The following is a 21292-nucleotide window of genomic DNA, read 5'->3' on the forward strand; positions in this document are numbered from 1 at the left end:
CTGCTGAGGGGTGTATGCAACGCTTTATTGATGTTTCGGATACTTGTTCTGAGCTTGTCCTTTACTGAAACGTATGCTGTTCGGGGTGTTGTATGGACGATTTCAAAGAGTGCATGCACTGTTCGCTTCACTTTGCTGAGCGTTTGTAGCCTCTGCCTTAGGGGGGTATGAGCCATTGCATGTTTGCTCGCTTACGGGGGTATGAGTCATTGCAGATGATAATAGATGCTTGTTTTGAGCTTGTTCTTTATTGAAGCGTACGCTGTTCTGTACGTTGTATGCGTGATTCTAATGATGAAAAGAATCATAGCCCGGGGCACTACGCCGACCAAACGAATGCATGCATTTCGATGGAGAATTCGAAGGCCTTCCATAATGCATACATTCCAGCGAATGTATGCGCTGCTCGCTTAACTGTGCTGAGTGCTTGTAGCCTCTGCATTACGAGAGGGATGAACCATTGCATTTGTGATGGTTTAGGAGGGGTGGGGCGGAGGGTTGGACCATTGCTGATAATGCTGATTTCTGCTCACGGAGCCGACCACTGAGAGGCTAACAGCTTCGCTGTAAAATATGCAGTAGGCCCTGAATTCAATTCCCGCAATGTTCTTCTCGAATTCCTATAAACATGTCCAAGCTAAGTACTGCCAGCGCTCCCTCGGAGAAGCTTGTACTTTTATCGTCAGTCTGTTTTGTCTGACTTTTGGTTTTACTGCGAAAGCCTTATATGCCCCATTGAGCGAAAATGCGTCGTAATCGGCATGGCTGAAAGATGGCACCAAAAATGACCGACGACGCAAAGAGTAATAATACGTCAACGAATGCTGGGATTGGCGTCAAATTTATCATGGAGGTTCCTGTAAACAAAGTAAATTAATGACTTCGAAAAGAAAATTTGATATATTTTGGTGCAGGGCCGAATCGAGCCCGGATCTTCGGGGTGTGAGGCGAGCCCGTTTCCCCAAACACCAAGGCAGTTCCATGTGGTTCTGGCCTACTAAAGGTGTGGCCTAATGCGTGCGTCATTGGGCACGTGACGGCGCAGCCAATGGGGAGGAGGAGGCGTCACGTCCTGAGCGAATAAAATGAGCGCTTTGGTGACGTTCCAAGGTCTACAAACGGCGTAATGCTTTCCCATTCCCCCTCGTAAGCAGTGCTAAGTGTCTCTGCTAAAATTTTTTCTTCAATCATCGTAATTTCACTGTATGAGCATTTAGGATTTTAGCAGATATACCACGTGTTGCCGCTACGTATATATGGGTTCTCTTTTTCTTGCTGTGTGCTCATCCGAAAGTATGCTGTTATAGTAGTTGCTAACATTGAAGTATATACTGCTATACACTACTGTCAAACCTTGGGGGCAGCCGCCCTGTGAAGCCGCTGTACGTAGTAAGTGTTATGGGGCTGTTCCTTCTTTTTTGTGAAGGAAAAACAAGCATGACCTGACGGGATAAAAAAAAAAGAAGAAACTCTGCGCCTCACTGTGTGAGGCTCTGGAGATCGCTCTGGCACTCCTTACCCCGGGACCCAGCGACACCTTGTGCATCTGCGAATAGGCCGCTCGTGTCTACCTCAGGTATATTGCTCATTGACGGCGGCAACTGAAGCTCCAGCAATTTGATCGAATATGGTCGTATCCGGATCGGAGGCTCTCTGACAGTTTTCACATTTAGGCCTCCTACTGAATATGTGTAATCTTTTACCTATGTATTGTGCATGCATTTTCGCTAGCAAACTTGACATGTCGTGTAGTGACTTCGGCCAATCACCCTTACCCCGCCTTGGGAGTTAGGGACTTACTATGCCGTGCCGTCCATATGGACAAAAGGATTGACGAGCAGAAGAAACAGTAAGAGGGAAGTGCGTACGTACGAGTGCGAAGGACGAGAACGCCTTGGAAATGGCCCCACGATCTTCTTGTCCCCGATCTTGTCAGGCTTAATTATAAGACGGTTGCCTCTGAGTGAGGCTAAGCCCACAGCGGGCCTAATACGTTCGCAACGAGCCATTATACCCTCGACCGGCTTAAGTTGTGCGCAAGTCTTGCGATAGCCTGCTTCCGCGTGCGCGGTGTGCCGCTAAGCCAGGCTAAGCGCTGTCGAAAGGGCAGAAGACAATCAGGGCAGGATAGCGCGGAGCAGACGACGCGTTCCCGCTGCACACTATACGTGGTGCAACAACAGACGGCTGCAAGAAGCGTGCCGTCTGCCGCGCACGATCAGTGCGCCGCGGACCTCTCGTGACCCCTTGTAAGTCTCGGGTGAACCGTAATGTCCGCCCGTTTCTTTCCACGGTCCATTCCAGCGTTCTTCGAGCAGCTTTAGCCGGGCAGACGCATGCACCGCGGACGGCGCCCAAGGACGTCCGAACGTCCGTCCGCGCGAGCGCGCGGCGCACGCGATGGCGAAGCATCACGCACTGGAAAGGCTGCAGTTTCGAAAATGGCCGGCGCCCGTCTTTGTTACCGTTGCCTCCGATGACGCAATGACCGTCACACGCGAGCGGCCGCTCCTTCTGTTCGTGTGGCGCGAAGCGTGAAGAAAGGGCAACGATACAGGCGCACGGAAAGCGGAGGAACGCCAGCAGGCAGAAAACAGGCGAAAGAAAACAGCAGCGGGAATGCGCGGTCGGCAGTTTGTATACTAAGGCTACAAAACGAAAGGAACTCGAAGTCGTGGGAAGGTAGCTGGTCTAGAGACGGTAGGCGGAGGTAGTATCGAGAAGGGAGTTTTAAGAAAGAATAGAAACCGCCAGTATATGGGGACTCGCAAGTGTGCTGAATGGCCGGTTCCGCTCGATGGACCTGGCATGCGATGAGACGATTCGGGCTCCCATCATTTGAGTGAGTAGAGCCGCGGCGTAAAGAAAAAAAAACGTGATAAAAAACATTGCGTCGACGCGACCAGGAAGGTATTGCTTCTCTTCACTGCCATCCTGCTCGTTTCCATATCAGACTGGTATTCCCAAAAATTAGAAGATTGCTCGCTCCTGCTGAGGCAGACAAGAAAGAGGTCCTTTCTTCCATTCGTATCATGCCACATACCAAAGCGTGAGAAGTTCAGAAGCAGAGAGGGATAAAAAGGAAACAGACAAGTTTCGGGCGAGAGAGATGGCTTGCACAACACGGACAGATATGCGTTCGTAATAGCGGACGCCACCGGCCATGCCAAGTAGACTGGCGAACAAAAATTAAAAAAGAAGAAAAGAAAAGAAAGGAAGAAGAAGAAGAGGAAAAGGAATATTTAAGAACGAATAAAATAATAAAAATAAAATAATAAAAAGAGTATCCCATCATCGGGTGCAGCCATGCGATTCATTCGCCCCTAAACCTCCCCACGCATGCGCCAGACACAGCGCTGCGCTGCCAGCGCGTCGCATGACCGCAAGCTGCATGCGCCGGCGGCGGCGATTACAGAGGCGATCAAGCTCCAGAGGGCACCCCCTTCGGCCTCCGCTTCCGTGCCGTGGCCACGGCATGTTGCACGCATGCGCAGCGGAAGTGGCTCTGAGCCCATGTGCGAGGCGCTACCTTAAACGGCTCCGGAATGACTCTCGGAGGATGAGGGCAGGGTCGGATTGTTTCAGAGGTCAAGCTTCTATCTCTCTTACTTGTTTTTTCTCATCGTCAGGTGGGAGAAAAGGCAACGCTAGAAAAGGACACCGGGGAGGTGTCCGAATCTAAAGTGCACCGTAGAAGCGACGGGTTTCTCCGCGTAATGAGAGACCGCACACAGGGTGGGTGCGAGCACGAGGTGCAGCGGCGGGAACCTTGATAGGGCGAGGCCACTTTTGTGAGCTCGCTCCTGTTACGACCTTCCTTCACGGCGCGCAGAACAATCGGACATTTTACGGGGCACGTCTGCGCATATGGCTGAGTGCAGCGGCAGATGACCGATGCCTCCAGTGAGACACAGATATGGTCACGGCCTAGTAGGAGACGGGAAAGCCGGTGTAGAGGACGTTAAAAGCACTTTATAAGAGCAGTCAACCTGACGTCGTTGTCGCCTCTGCTTTTTTCCACCGGGCGCTACTTCAGCGTCCTTTTCATAGCCTGGCACATGGTGACCATATAGCATCTGGCCTTATGGTCTGCGAATTGCCCGTCCTTTGAGCCCATGCGGTGGCTTTGTTCTGGGTTTCACTTCTAAAAGCCGTAATTTCTGAACCATTGTGTGACCGATCAAACGGTTCATTTGAGTCCTTGCGGTATCATTGTTTTGTTTCACTTTTTAAAGCTGGCACTTCTTAGCCGTTCTGTGGCAGATGAAACGGCCCTCAGGCCGCTGTGGGTTTATTCAAAAACAATGTGCCCGCGCTTCAAGCCAGCTGTGCTACTGAGAATAGGAGTCAGAGGGCTACCTTTCTTTGGCGGAGTCCTTAAAGAACGTGCTGGTCTGGAAGCCACACTGACGGGCAAACGCCTCCAAAGCTTTAGTCAAAGGAACCTTGAAACTAATTTTCTACTGGTTTACAGTGGTCTCATCTACTTGAGTCAAATAACAAAAAAAAATTTTTGTTGCCAGGCCTGTCCTGAAAGCCGCAACTCCTGAGCCGTTCTTCTAGAGATGACACGACGGACGCAAAACGTAAGACTGACCCAGGAACTCATTCTTTCTGGCTCATCCGCCGCGTACCCTCTACGGGTGTCAAAGGGCTTCGCTGCGATGCTGTATCGGGCGACCTCGCGATCTACACCTTCCTATCATACCTGCTGCCGCGGAATATCCGCAAATGCGTGGCTAGACGCGGGCACCACCGTGCCAGCGAAGTCACGTTCAACCCGAACACGCGCCCAACTTTTGCGACCTTTCGCATTGCGCGTCCGTGCGCGTGCGCCGAACCCTTTGTTGCACGTGTACTATTTATAATGATGACCCTTGGCACCTGCGGCGTCACGGCGAGATGAACCGCGAGCGAGGCGTCAAGTTGTTGCCGACCCCCGGCGTTCGTCAGTGCAGGACTGCGAGACCAGTACTAACGAACCGTCTTCGCAGAACGGCAGAGGCCACCGACAGCTTCCAAAAGGTCGTCGCGCAACCCTAATTGGCACCCGTTCGGTCGCTGTATGCCTTTCGACGAAGAAGCCGCTTCGAGGAGGATATAGGCGCCGACGACCCTGTCACGCAACTGTTGTACGCGTTGTCCCGAGAAGCAGGGCCGTTTCTTTCGCATCTCGGGCTCGCGCGCCCTCGTTTAGAGAAGATGAGACCGGTCGAGCGGGCGTCGGTCGGTGTTCGCACCGGCGCACAAAGAAAACGCGTTCTGCCGTTTACAACGTCACGGTGCCGCACGCAGGACGCAGGCGGCTTTCTTGTTTGCTTGTTTGTTTGTTTCGACTGTGCTTTGTTTAAGTAAAGGCAAGAGCAAATAACTCTAAAACTGATCCAGTTAGCCAGGCCTAATCTGACGCTACGTCCACGACGAGCCGTGACGTTCAATTGACCCCAAAAGGGTATATCACTTCTGGTCCAGTGAACTCCGAGTCTCACAGTGCGGTATCGAGTGGTTTCTTGGTTTATCATCATTACGGTCAAGGGCTTCGACGTGTGCAGTGACCTGCGTTTTGCCCTTGAAAACGAGAACACAGCAAGATTTTACGCTTACAACTGAGTTGATTTTGCTGAAATTTCGTCACAATATCTCATGCATTCAGTGGTCCAAGGCGTTCAATATAATGCTTGGCACTGTTGGTTTATCTGAACAAAAAAATAAACATACAAAGTTGCCGTCGTTAGCGCCCCTTTCAAACAGCGAAGTCCAAAACTAGGCAACTATGATTACCTGGTCCACTCCGACGTTTATTGTACGGCAGATTATGGCCTTCGAGATCGGTTTCCATTAATTGCTGTGGGAGGCGGAGGAAGATGGGGCGTATCTGCTGCTGAGAAGCAAACTGCAGCGGTGAACACTGACGCGGTTCATCGTCAAAAGCAGCAATAATGGAAGTACCGAATTAGACACGTATCTGCGTTTTCACGCATACTCACAAATGAATGCTGTAGGAAAGAGAAAAGTAGAAGGCAGGGAGTAGAAGGCAGGGCACGTTGGTATTCGAACTGAATAACATTTTAGCTCTGGCGAACAAGGGCGATCACCTCGTTCACCAGCGCTAAAATTTTATCCACGTTGGCCAAGGAAATAGAACGCAAGGCCAACAAAGTAATAAATTTCGGCCGCTGCAGTAAAGTGACCAGGCGACCGAACGGAACATCTTGTGTGCCGGTCGTAACAAGCCGGTGGTCCCGAGCACAATTCTTCGTGCAGCCCCGCACAAATGGCGTCGCGGCAGCGAAGCACCGGCTTGCATTCCCTCGGCGCTCATTTGCATGCTGGTGCGGAGAGAGAGATTTAAAATTGTAGAACAGCTGAGAGGTTGACCTGAATCGAAATTCTGATCTGCTACTGAAATTCTGAAAAGGAAACGGGAGTAACATGAGTGAGAGAAAGAAAGACAGAGGTCTTGATGTAGACGAAAATGGTGGCGAATTAACTTCGACAACGAACACTCTTCAAGGTCTCAAATTCAAGCCGCTCTCTTGCAAGAATTTGGCGAGGAGCTTTAGAACATTACGCTAATGAGAAGAATCGGGCCGAGTGCCCAAGAGAACCTTTTCGTCAAAGTTTGACTCATTACCTTTGACAAAGGTTCCGCCTGGGAATGTCTGTCAACAACAGACGGCGGGTAGACGTACAGCACGCGTTCTGCAGTCACATGTTCGTTGCATTCCTCGCAGTCCAGACTGTCTACGTGGCCGATAAGGTGTGGTTTCTCCTCAACTCCTTCACGCACAGGAAAATCAAAACGTTTGATCATTTCATTTTGTCTTAGTGAGAAAAAGAAAAACGAACTCAGGAAAACATTCACCTGCTGAAAGCTTGTATAAACACCCTGACTGGGCTGGGGAACACTTTAGATGGCAGATGGGCGACAAAAAAACATCACAATTCACTTCAAATAGCGCAATGACAATAGCTAAAAACAACACCGTTAGCCACATAATTTACATGATTATACAAAGGATCACACATGTTACCAAGAAAGATGAGGGAATGTTTTCGACGCAACGGGATCAAGGATCCGTCGCGACATGCACAGCCGCACGTTCGCGTGGCAGTTTGCATAGGTGAATTTAGGCGAAGCAGCGGACAACCTTCTGAAAGCGCAAATAGAGGCGAAAACTTGGCTAAAATTGTTAAAAAAAGGCGTGCTGACTACTCGCTCAATAGAATGCACATACCTAATATTGACTCGTTTTTGATAGGTATTCATTGTAGATTATGCCTATATACAAGTGCACTTAATTATAATCTTAAGATAATTTTTTAAAACGATTGCCTGCGCAGATTTCCCAATTTTACTGCTTTAGGTAGAGTACTTCATGAAATGGACGTTATTTGCATTTAAAAAAGTGTCACTAAATCTCTACTTGACTTGTATTATTTGATCAAGAATCTCTTTTACTAATCGACGCATGTTTGCCATTGATGATCGGAAGCAGGTGAGGTTTGCCAGGCACGTTCATTTGGAAGGAGTTTTGAAACTAGCACCCATTTTGAGACAAGCGCAGCCATAATTGGGGCAATATGTACTATTGTTCCGCTTATTTCAGTTTAAAAAAGTACCTCACAGCTATTTAGAGGCTACAGTAGCTGAACTGAAGTTGCCTCCCATCTCTACAACCCATCGCTCAGTTACGTCGACCTCCAAAAAACCGTGCACCGACTAGGGGGCGCTTCGCGCAGGCATGGGTGTTGCGTTGGAGGTACTTTTTTAGAGACTATATGGGAGAATGCTAAATTAATCTGGCTCAAGAAGTTTCGGTGGCGGATGTTTGTTCTTCGTGCTTTTGTGCGCTTTGTTATTTCCGTGGCACTGAAAGGGTCCGAGCTGTTGTCCTTATCTGCAGTGTATAGGTGAACACTGAAAGGCGAGTTGTTGTGCAGCTCACGCAGCTCTTGACAAGGTAATGTGGCTTTGGCAACTCACTTCAATTGTTTGGCGGAACTGAAGGAATTAGTATATATGTGTGCTTGCGTGATGTCTGATAATAGTAAGGCTACCCGGATGGCGTCATCTACGGCCTCTAGCAGAAACAGAGCACAGTCAGAGACATTCATCGTGGAGAATCCCTTTTTTTCCTTGCAGACGCCAATGACTAGGCCTGATCCATGCTCTGCGTGCGCCACAACGTGTAATAGCAACCTCTGTGTAGAACATATGTTAGCCCAATGGAACATCGATGTCCGGAGGTACTTTAGACTTGGGTTTCTTTTTACAGCTGAGTGATTCGCTATCTGTAGTGAGCTCCCTGGCGGGCAATACATCAACTTGAGGTACCAATAGTGCCGATTTGTGGAAATATCGTACAGTGGAAAAGCGACTGAAACATGTTGTATCTTTGATTCGCGTACTCGTTGCTTCCGATCTGCCAATTACGCTATGATGTTCAACTAGGCGCGTTATTGAACAGGGTTGTTGGAATCGCCCCGCTGGCACGAGTTGTTGGGGTCTCGGTGTTGACGCCCGTTATTGCCAATGGGTCGCAAGCCCCAAGGGTAGCGTTGGCCTGGCGGCCTGGGGCACTGGAAGCATCTGAAGGTCCCGGCAAAGCAAGAGAAGACTGGTAACAGAACAACTTGTTTATTCTAACATGGCAAAAGAGCGGCCGGTCAGGTCGACCGAAGTGGAGAGACGGGAGAGCACGTAACTCAACAGTACAAATCGGAGCCTCTCTCCTGGCGTCCGGGGGCAGCTGCTCTTATACTCCCGGCGTCGCGGTCCAAAAGGGAAGGAGGGAAGGTCACGGGATGAAGGTCACGGGACGGCGCAGCAGGAGCCCACGACGGCGCGAACTGTCGGGCCGAGAGACCTGCTGAACCGAGTGTAGTGACGCATCGCCAACCCTCACCCACACGACGGCGCGAACAGTTGAGCCGAGAGACCTCCAGGCTCCTCATTCGGGGAACTCCGCTCCCCGGCTGCCGCGCTTTGACAAGCGAGGGCACACACACACACACGCACACACGAAGACACGTGGCACTGAAACACGCCTGGACACGCTTGGCGGGTAGGCGTTGCGGCGGCGTCGAACAGGCCAAAATGTCCGCCGTTTTGAACAAAGCCCCGGCGTCCGTTGCATCCGCGCCGGCATTACCGCGCGTTGTAGGCGAAACGTAACAGACCGCCCCGCCGGGGGAAGGAGATCCCGATGGTCAGGGGACTGCATCCGCTGTCCGGAGGGATGTCGCTCGATGATGCTCATAACCGAAGTTGGGCGTCCTTGGGCGTTTCTTGAGCGCAGCGCACAGAGAAGGCCTCGTTCTCACGTTCAGGTGCACACAGGACACTGCAAAGTGACTTCGGGAGAGTTGACATTTTTGTTCTCGTTTCCGGCAAGCGTTAGGACCACGCCAAAAGTCAACCGCTCAGTCAGCAAGCACGGCACAACCCTCACTAAGCCCTGCCAGGCTCTTTCCCCTTTTTTTACTGCTGCCTAGTTCCTTACAGTAGTTTAGCAGCACTCAGAACGCGTCCACAAATCGGAAAATTGCACTAGAAAGCACATCATCACTTTGAAACACTACACAAAAGCAATAAGTTAAAAAAAATCCTGCCTCAGGAAGAAAAACATCAGTAACAAGCAATTTTGAGGCTGATTCCCACGTTAGGGGCTTCGACTTAAGCCATCGGCGTTACCGTTGAGACTCCCCTTTTTGTAACGCACCTCAAAGGAATATTGTTGCAAAGCGAGGCTCCAGCGCAGGAGGCGGCCATTTTTGGGAGAGATGGTCTGCAGCCATTGGAGAGGGCAGTGATCCGTTTCAATGATAAACCTCGAGCCAGCTAGGTAACATGACAATTTCTGAACGGCCCACACGATACACGCACACTCTTTCTCGGTGGCGCTATACGCCTGCTCACGACTCGTCAGCTTACGACTAGCATACAGGACGGGGTGTTCTACTTCTCCATTTTCCCGTTGGCACAGTACAACGCCCATGCCTCGCTCACTAGCATCACACTGAACAACGAACCCTTTTGTGTAGTCGGGCGATCGTAGCACAGGCTGGCTTGTTAGGGCGCTCTTTAGGGCGCTAAAAGCTCTTTCCTTCGTCTCATCCCAGACGACTGTTTGCGGCTCTGTCTTTCTTAGAGCATCCGTCAAGGGAGCCGCGATATCAGAGTACCTGGGGATGTACCTCTGATAGTAGCCGGCGACACCTAAGAACGACCGAATATCGGTCTTCGTGCGCGGTTGCGGGAAGTCTCGCACAGCGGCCACTTTTATTTCAGAGGGGCGGCGACGACCCCGACCAATCACGTGTCCGAGGTAGACAACCTCGGCCTGTGCTAACTGGCACTTGGGAGCCTTGACTGTCAAGCCCGCATCGCGCAGGCGGGTTAGCACTGCCCGCAAGTGGGCCATATGCTCAGGCCAGGATGCGGAGAATATCGCTACGTCGTCTAGATACGGTAAAGCGAATTCTTGCTGTCCCCGCAACACTTTATCCATGAGGCTTGAAAAGCAGTATGGCGCGTTCTTCAAACCAAAACTCAAAACTTTAGGACGGAATGTCCCCATGGGTGAAATGAACGCCGCATACCTACTAGCCTCTTCTGTAAGTGGAACCTGCCAATAACCCCTGACAAGATCTAGGGTGGAAATAAACTGAGCGCTACTCACTCTCTCAAGGCGCTCCTCGATGTTAGGGATCGGATAAATTTGATCCTTAGTGATGGAATTAAGCCTGCGGTAGTCGACGCAAGGACGAGGTTCCTTGCCCGGTACCTCAACTAAAATCAAAGGGGAGGTATAATCACTCTCACCCGCTTCAATAACACCGAGCTGTAGCATTTTCTTTACCTCAGCCTCCATTGTCGCGATCTCACCGCTGGCAACCAGATGTTGGAATCGCCCCGCTGGCACGAGTTGTTGGGGTCTCGGTGTTGACGCCCGTTATTGCCAATGGGTCGCAAGCCCCAAGGGTAGCGTTGGCCTGGCGGCCTGGGGCACTGGAAGCATCTGAAGGTCCCGGCAAAGCAAGAGAAGACTGGTAACAGAACAACTTGTTTATTCTAACATGGCAAAAGAGCGGCCGGTCAGGTCGACCGAAGTGGAGAGACGGGAGAGCACGTAACTCAACAGTACAAATCGGAGCCTCTCTCCTGGCGTCCGGGGGCAGCTGCTCTTATACTCCCGGCGTCGCGGTCCAAAAGGGAAGGAGGGAAGGTCACGGGATGAAGGTCACGGGACGGCGCAGCAGGAGCCCACGACGGCGCGAACTGTCGGGCCGAGAGACCTGCTGAACCGAGTGTAGTGACGCATCGCCAACCCTCACCCACACGACGGCGCGAACAGTTGAGCCGAGAGACCTCCAGGCTCCTCATTCGGGGAACTCCGCTCCCCGGCTGCCGCGCTTTGACAAGCGAGGGCACACACACACACACGCACACACGAAGACACGTGGCACTGAAACACGCCTGGACACGCTTGGCGGGTAGGCGTTGCGGCGGCGTCGAACAGGCCAAAATGTCCGCCGTTTTGAACAAAGCCCCGGCGTCCGTTGCATCCGCGCCGGCATTACCGCGCGTTGTAGGCGAAACGTAACAGGGTACAGAGGGGAAATGCGCGTGAGAGCGCCTCATTACTTTTTGATTAATGTTCTCGATCTGGTTCCACTACTTCATGGTATACCATCAAGTAGTACAACCAGATCGAGATCATTAATCACCGCCCTATAAGGCGATGAAACTGCGTCTGGTAGAGTATGCGTGGTTCTATTACAAACCGAACAACGTTACGGGTTGTATCAGTACGTGCGCCTCCGCACTTAGGGGCAATCCTTCGTCGAGGTGGGGTCGCCAGTGAAGTTGTCTTTAGTTTGCTTAGCCACTCGGATACTGTTCCGGACTTGTGAATATCGAAAACAAGAATCCGTACTCCTTCTACTTCAGGCAATGGGTACGTCGAGAGACGAAGCTGAAAATTACTTTGAGAGAGGAGTTTACGACAAGATTTGTTTGCTATGTGGGGGAAACACGATTTGATAGATGTTTGCGAACCTCCACCGCGGGCCTAGGCATCGAGAAACTCCTATTGAGGCTTGCTGCACTCTGCCTTGCTGCATGTTGACGTCTCTTGTAGACCACGTGATCAACATCGTCAGCATATATTTGAATATTGATCTATGGGCTGACTTGCCGCGGCTCAATGCCAGGCGAATAAAGATCAAGTTGAAGAGAACGGAAGCGAGGACGTACCGAACCTCGCGGAACCTCTCTGTTCGAGATATGCGATATTGTTGGGTGGTAATCGACACGACTGTAAATGCGAAAATTTATGCAGTATTCCACCTAATAATCAGGTTATCTTATTGCGTAATTTTACATGATTTCTTTTCGTAGTTTATTTTTGATTAATTTGTCTTTATTTAAACCTTTCGGCAGCGTTCAACGTTCTCGGTTTTTGCTTTCCGATGATTCGGCGTGGTTGTTTTGGTTTTTATTTACAGCCGAGAAATTGGTATTATGCGGCGAACATATTTTTACAGATGAACTTTCACCACCTTATCTCGGTGGATAATTTGTCCCGTCGAGCTTATCAGTTCGTTTTGTGTGTGTGCGTGTGCGTGCGTGTGTGTGCGTGTGTGCGCGCGTCTGCGTGAATGTCTGGTTCAATGTTTATTGTTGGCGCGAAAACGTGGCGGTATGAGTGCAGAGACTGCTTTTCTACGCCGTAGTTGCATCCCACACACCACAACTTCGTTCTTTCCGGCCAACAGGCTCATTATTAGCGCAGATTCACTCTTAGGATGTTCGTCATGTATACGAACGACAGAGAGAAAGCGCCGTTTCTGCATGACGGCACTCCGACCTTATGACGATGGTCTAGCAGAGACGATTCCTATTGGGGAGGAATAATAAATTGGTCGGGCAGAGAGCGACGAAACACGCGCTGAAAAATGCGCTAAGGTTGCGATGTGGGCTCGTTTGCTCATGTGAAGGCGAGCTTCTTTAGGACGAGAACCACAAGGGAACAGGGAATCAAACATTGCGCACACACGGCGCTACAATCAATTAACAAAGTTCATTTCCGTCGCCAAGCCGAACCAAAATATAGCCTTCGCGTAGCAGAGACAAACCGCGCGGGCAAGAAGGTTTCATGTTTCGCCTCGTTTCCCCCATCGGCACTCGAGAGTTGTCATCAAGGCATTCCTGGCAACGAGGTCGCCAACCACGTGGCTCGAGATCTGACCCACCAAGCTGATGCCGAGGAATCCGAACCCGAGCGCATGCACCCTTTAATCTCATACCAAGACATCACACAACACTACAAGCTAACCCGCAGAACATATGCACCCCCACACAAGTCACTACTCAGAGAGCAGGAGCGATTCCTCCAAACACTACAGGTTAACACATTCCCCCACCCAACCTGAAATCACCTCATAGCCCCTACACAATTCTCTCCGCGCACATTATCTGTGTCTGCCCGCGATACAGTGCTGAGAGACAAGTGATGTGCAGAGTACTGGACCAGTTGGACAATCGTCCACTTTCAGAACTGAAAGCTTTAGGCCAATGCTCCGAAAGAACATCCGCGTTGAAGGCCTTACTCGCGCTATTAAGGTTCTTGCGGTCTACGGGCCTTCACGACAGACTCTAAGAATGCCGCCCCCTACCGCTCTGTAGTGTACGCGCTTTGTTCGTGCTTGTCTCCCTTTCTTTCTATCTCCCCCTTCCACTCTGTTTCTCTTTTTATCCCTCATAACCCTTCCCCCTGCGCAGGGTAGCCAACCGGAACTACCTCTGGTTAACCTCCCTGCCTTTCTCTGCATTATTTTCTCTCTCTCTCTCTCCGCAATGCCGCTTCTGCACAGAGCCCGGGTCCCTCAGGCACATAGTAGGGGGTTGCAGAGCGGCACCATTAAATCCTCCGAACCCTTACCCCACTAACGAGCTTTGGGAGAAAGCCTTGGCCAGCTCCGACCTCGAGGATCAGCAACGGCTGATAACGAGGGCCCAGGACGCGGCCCGAGCTCAAGGCATTCTGGAATGAGGACGCCTCTCCAAAGCTGCATTAACTCAATAGAAATGTTTAGTCTCTCTCTCTCCCACTTCTTGCGTACTAACGCCGTAGCTGGACTACATTCGACGTCCCGTGTCTGGACATCGTGCCTGGGGACTCGAACGTTTTCACCATGTCCCGTTTACGTCTTGTTATCCCTTGTGACGACAACTGTACGTCTACCGCCTGTGCTGCCACGACGTGGACAGGCCATGTCGTACCATTTCGGTCTCGGCGCCGCATTTACCAACGCCCATATACGCCTTCCTCACTTTCTAGGTGTGACCCATTTCCCCCGTGACGAGAGATTCGTACACCTTCTTAGCGGTTGCTCCAGCTGTAGAGCCGTGAGGCGAGTGAGGGGTGCAGTTAGGGCGTTTTTTTTTTTATGCGCACCCCTGCCAGAGCACGAGCATCGAGGCACCCTATGCATATAGACTGAATAATCACCCACTACAACAATAAAAGGCTTAGGTCATTGCTCCTAAACTAACCCCGCGCGGAAAGCCATTAGTTGCGCTGCTGAAGCTCTTGCGGTTTACTTTGAGTGTGCTGCTGACAGCGTACGCGCATTAAGTGCTTTCTTCCTGCTCGGCTCTCTTTCGATCCTCGTGCCATTCCTTTCACTATGCAAAGTAGCGAAGCGAAAGTGCATACATGTGGTTCACCTCCCTGCCTTCATAAACATAATTTCTTTTTAGGCATCATTATATGACATCTTTTTAATGATTTGCTATCAATATAAATGCCACACTGCTGTGCTTGAAAACAGTACTGGAAGAAACACATGCGACCACATACATCATCATCGCTCTGTGTTCTACAGTCTTTTTTTATTTATCGAGTATTCGAATCCTGCAGTTTCGTTATCATGAGAGTATTCTGCGTTAAAGTAGCCAGGAGCGACAATGATTAAATAATGGTTTTATAAAACTTAATTTGACCCAAGACGGTATTGATCCCGGACTTCCCCGCCGAGGCGTTTGCGCTTTAGCGGTGGTGCCACGACGGTAGGTATTCTTTTTTGTGACATTTTTGACAGTTTCACAATACATCACTAATTCTCTGCGACTGATGAGTGCGCCTTAACGAAACCATCACACTCCCTCGCTTTCAGCACGGCATGTCCTGCGTAATTATTTTTTTCAGCGCTTTAACTATAGCGCACAAAATAAGAAATATACCGCGTGCTTACGTGACTGCGTGCCGCGACACCAGCTGTATTAGATGTGATTTGAAAGAACTAACTCCATCCAATAACTGCCTGACTCGGCAAGCACCTGGAAGCGGAAAGCTGTCGATGTTGGCCTTGGCTTGCGCTGATAGGGCGCTGCCTTTTCCGCGTGGCGATCTCAGCCTATATACGCAATGACCAGGGGCATAGCCGGGCGGAGGGGGGGTCTTATGGGGCTTCAGCCCCCCCCCCCCCCCGAAATTTTTTTGCGCTGTCCATGCACCGCCTACCAAAGCAACCCCAGGCACCGGAAATCATTCTGGATTTTATCTAGAATCTCGTTTTCATGCTCGAAAAGACATTTCACCGCGAACATTGCGAACTGGGGCTGGATTTCACGGCAGCGTCCATGTACCGGGAGTCACATAACGCAAGCAGCCCCATGCGAGTACAAAGTTTCAAGGGTGTTTTCATGGCGAAAGGGCTCGCCGTGGCATCTCGCGGAGGCCGCGGAATCTACGGTGCGCATGGATTTCAATTCCGAAACTATATGGGTGTAAAGTTGATGACGTGTGTTGAGGTGATGTGAAAGGTGCATTGACATTTCCAACGTTGTGCTTTAGATTTTCAATTGCGGAACTTTGTGGGATTAATGCAGTTATAAAGATTTGACGCTAAATGTGGATTGATTTTCTAAAGTCTTACATCGGAACATACAACGAGACAAGCCAAATCAACACACTATCAGACGAGTTGACAAAGCACGCAGCGAGTTCCGATAAGATGAAGCCTTGTGGTGGTTCTTTTGTGCCGTCACGTCACATAAAAAAATATCAACATTTTTTTTTTTCACCTATGCCATAGCATCCATGTCAAAGCAGTAAAGCCAGCCAAGGTAACTACGTCCTTATTTACTTTTTTCTACTTTGACTTTTATTCGCAAGGACACGTTGAGCCTCTTCATTTTTTTTTGTTTTCGCTACCCTAACCGTGAGCTGCCAGACCCAGCCAGAGCGCATACGTTTTTCTCGTGTAGCTCCGACCACCGCGCGGCGCACCTTGGTGCGCGTTCGGCTTGCTCTGGCGGAGTGGATTGTCGCCTGGCAGAGTTTTGGACGCTTTCTGGCTAGCAGACGACAAAAAGAAGCAATGGTCGCTCGCCGCTATCACTATGGGGACTCGACGGATTGCACTGCCTTCGCTTGAACGCAGCCTCTCCGGAAAGTCTTGTCTCGCCGGTGTAGGATACCGAGCAGTATGCGTATGGTTCTCGGTGGACCAAGCGCCTCAGGTTTTCTTCGATGTTCCTTCGGTAGCCACATTAGGTGCCCAAAGAAAGCATTAGATTCTGGCCAACATACTTTCCTTTGCGTTTTTTCATTTCGGTGCCCACGCCCCACAAAAGAAAAAAAAAATACAATGTTTCGGGGCAGCGAATTTTCGTATCGTGAAAGTTGGATTTTCTTACCTCTTCTTTTGCGGAAAGTAATGGGCCATGGGACGGATACTCTTATTATATTGTTGCGATAGCAATTACACGGACACTACCGGCGTATTCCTGCCGTTGCCGTCGTCCTCATGTTTCGTATAAAGTCCAAGGGCGATAAAATCGTGACCGAGCGCCGCATGCTGCATGTGCGAGTGAAAGCGTAGGGGGGGTGGGGGTGAATTGGGTGAGCTGACGATGGTGACTCAGCCTTGGGTGCACATAGGAGAAAAGCGGGGAGCAAGCGCGCCGCTTTCCGTCGCGCGCGATACATCAGGGGGAGTGAAGGGAGGAGGGTCGGGCATTAGGATGCTGTGATCTGTGAACCTGTCATCGCGCAAGATGTTTATTTGCCTTGTTTGACGAATTATATACCGGGACTTTTTCTTCGATACGTAGATTTATTGGAGGCTTATATGTATATTTAAATATTTTGTTACGAGATTTTGTGTATACCTGCAGTGAACTTTGTTTACAGTGACGCTTTATTGCCCTTTATCAAGCCATATCTTCGCAGTTGCGTATTCCATTGTATCTTCGTATTTCTAATGTACGAGGGCGAGTCAAATGAAAGTGAGCCGACCCACTCCGCACAATAATAGTTCGGTTCATTATCTGCGAGGCATGCGCGTAGCGCACAGACATCTCTCATTTGCAAAAGTGACACGCAGGTGCAAGGATAAATGTTCTTTAATGCTCTCATACACTGGGTTAAACATGGTTGCATGACGTAATCGACACTCCAAAATTAGAACAGCGGGGTGCCATGAAGTTTTTGACAGCTGAAGGCATTTTCCAAAAAGGAATTAGTCGCCGCATGGCTGCCGTGTACGTTGAACAAAGCATTTCATTGGCCACTGTGAAGCGTTGGAGCAAAGGGTTCAAAGAAGGACGTGAAAATTACAAAGACGGTCCAAGACCGGGCCAAGCCATCGTGCAGTCACCCCTAACAAAATTGCAAAGGTTGACGGGCTGATGAGACAAGAACGGAGGATAAGCATCGATGAACTGGCAGAGCGTGTGAACATCAGTCACCGTCCGGTTCACATCATAATTCATAAGCATCTCGGTTATCGGCTCTTGTGTGCGCAATGGATGCCCAAAATTTTGAACCACCGCCAGATGACGGAGAAGTTCGGCGCTGCCTTGACTCATCTGATCCGGTATCACAATGAGGGTGGCGACTTGTTGTCTGCAATTGTGATCATAGACGAACCATGGTGCCACTATTAAGAGCCTGAGACACGACGGCTAAGCTTAGAGTGGAAGCATTTGAATTCATCGCGCCCAAAGAAAGCAAAGGCCGTCATTTCCACGGGAAAGGTGGTGTTGACCTTTTTTTTTTCGTTCGTCAGGGGCCATTACTGAGAGAATTTGCTGAATCTTGAGAGACTATCAATTGTTTCCGATACTGTCAAACGCCAGAACGGCTGCGTGTCGCAGTCAAGAACAAACGACGGGGAAAATTGATGAATGGGGTCATCGTGTTCCTCGACAATTCCCTTCCCCACGTCGCTGACGTGGTTAATACAAAACTGGCAAAGTTCAAGTTGGGAACGCTGCAACGTCCGCCATACAGCCCAGACTTGTCGCCTTGCGACTTCCAAATTTTGGGCCAATCGGAAAAACAGCTCAAGGGAACCAGGTTCGTGTCGGACGATAACGTGAAAGAGTCAGTTGCTGACTTTTCGAAGCAGCAACACAAGGACTTTTATGAGACGGGAATCATGCGACTCGTTAGCCAATGGGACAAATGTTTGAATGCTCATGGAGACTATATTTTAAGAAAGTACCCCGTTTGTCATATAGTCGCATTGGCTCACTTTCATTTCACTCACCCTCGTATGTCTTGCAGAACTCCTGCTTTTTATACGTGCTCTCTGTTGAGACTATAGTTTCGGTGCATTTACTCACAATACACGACCGGTGACAGCTGCTCCTGCGTAATACATTGGAACAAAGGAGATCGTCATCGAGATTTTTCACTGGCCGTTGCATATATGCACAAGAATGTAACCACAGTTCTTGAATGACAAAGTTTCATTAACATATTTGTCCTCAACTTTTTCATTTCACGGCCTTTACATTTTTCATATCAGGCGGCATGCACTGCTTTGCTGGTTTCGGACTGATATAATTCTAAAGTTCATGTGATATTTTCTTTACTTATTAAATACACAAAAAACATGGAAGCATTGATATTAGTTATTTTGGGAACAGGTTTTTGCACATACGAGTATATTTTATGAAGAAATACATATTTCACTTGTTTTGACAGTGCGTAGCGTTCAAGAATTCATTTACAACATCTTTGGCAAAGGCAATGCAATTATTATTCATATATTTCATTCCTCGACAAATTGTTAAAGAAGAATCTTTAGCTCGGGCCCAACTTCGACGCGGCTTATTCAAATACATGTAAAACGCAGAAACGCTTTTCTGTGATAACTCCTGGATCGCTTTTAATGAAATTTGTTGTATTTGAGAGAGAAAGTTAAATTCTAGTGTCTGTTGGAAGCGGAATTTCGATTTAGGGCCTGAATTTTGTGTGAAATATATAGAAAAATTCGAAAGTTTGAAAAAAAAAATATGCATGCCGTTTACAAACTAATAGCGTTGCATCAAGAACAGATATCACTGTTCTGTAAACGGCATCTATCATAACGGTCAAAGCGGACAAATTTCTTGTATAAATTTGTATCTGACATGAATTGGTGGCGTTGTGTACAAGGGTTCTGCAAAAGCCGTATTTCCACAATGCTAATTTTTTTTTTAGATTCATGTGTAACACATCAATTTTGTTCACTGTAGATGTACTATTAGGTGCAATTCACAAAACTGCGATGTCAATTTTCATTGTTGAGTTAGAGAGTTATAAACTAGATAGTTTTGTTGTCTGAAAATTTGCGATTCTGGCAGGCCAATTTTTGATAAAGAATTGACAACCCAAATAACAAATCCGAAACCAGCAGTCACTAGAATTTCAGTTTTTCCTTTAAATGCAACAAACCGCGTCAAATCTTGTGCAGTGGTTGCCGAGAAAAACGAATTCCCCTTCTACATGCATTTAGGTAGGAGCACGCGAGCTAAAGCTTCCTCTTAAGGTGGGGGCCGAGCTGCAGGGAACCCCCCCCCCCCCTAACGAAATTTCTGGCTACGCCACTGGCAATGATCAACCGGTTGTCACGTCAAGCAATGAGTGAAGTTCAAGTCAAATCACTTCTGGTTCCGTCAGTTTCGTGGCGTGCAGGCGAGTAATTTCGCAGAAGTTCACGTATCTTGCGAGGCAACACGAAAAAAACAATTACGCGGGACATAGCGTGCTCGCAGCCACGGCTAAATGGGATGTCATGAGGACTTACAATAGCTTTCCCACCGGAACCTATCAATAAAATTAAGAACTTCTTTTATTAATATTTCATCTGCGGAGTAATTATTAACAAACACGATATCCTGGTGGACAGCGTAGGTCTCATAATCGTACATTGTATCAGTTTTGTTAACACTTTCCTTGATGTTATCTGCCACACATGGGGCCCTATAACGTAAAACTATTCCAATATGTTTTCATTCCAATCTCCTGACATCAAATTTGCGCAACCGCCGACGCAAGCGCCGGGCGGTTACCCCTAGGGTTGTCTGAACAGACCAATCAAACGCTCTCCTCGTTCATAGGAGGTCACTTTTGTTTGCTTGAAAAACGAATAACATTGCCTACACAGAGCGGCTTGTCTTATCTAATTGGCTCACAAGAGGCGAGGAGCAGGCTCAAGTGGAGAGGGATTCGATGGGACTGGACGAAGAGGGTGGTGACGGCGTCTGCGATTGGTCCGCTTTCCCTTACTTATCTTGTGGTGGCTGCTCGAAAATCACGGCGGCATGCAACGGAAGCTTAAGAACGACGCTAAAACGGATCCTCAGCAAAGAAGGGTCGGCCGAACCAGGTCGTAAAATGCCGAAAGTTCTTGAAAACGTTACACGGCCACGTAAAAAGTTTTATTACGCAAAAAAAAAAAAAAAAAACCCATGCTCTCCGGCTGGTGCGAGTAGCCAGCGCCTGAGTGAACAGCGGCAGCCATCTTTTATTTTTTTTCGGAACGGGGCAGCATGCGGCTATTCAGAAGAAAATTCAGTTTTGTTAGGCATAATAATGCATCTTTAATGCGTACACGTCACTTTGACGTGGTGCGTCTTTGCGGTTTTGTGACGTCGCGTGAGAGGCAGGTGAAGTGGGTGCAGCCCGAAAACTTTTGACCAATAGCCGAGGTCTAGTGCCGAAAGGCGTCGAATCAGAAATAACAATTTTTCTTTTCTTCGGTCAAATGATGCATAATCAGTGTGTAGACCACATATCAGATGCGGAGCTATCGCGGTTTTCGGGACGTCGCGTGATGGACAGATGAAGTGGGAGTGGTCCAAAAACGTTTTTGACCAATCGTGGTGGGCTGATTACAGAATTGGAATAGAAAAGTTTGGAATAGTTTTACGTTATAGAGCCCCTGCATACATATAGGTGTCCCAGCAAAGGATGGAATCAAGATGGTCAATATCAATCCCCAGCCG

Source organism: Dermacentor andersoni, chromosome 3 (assembly GCF_023375885.2).
Source record: "Dermacentor andersoni chromosome 3, qqDerAnde1_hic_scaffold, whole genome shotgun sequence".
Classification (NCBI taxonomy): domain Eukaryota; kingdom Metazoa; phylum Arthropoda; class Arachnida; order Ixodida; family Ixodidae; genus Dermacentor; species Dermacentor andersoni.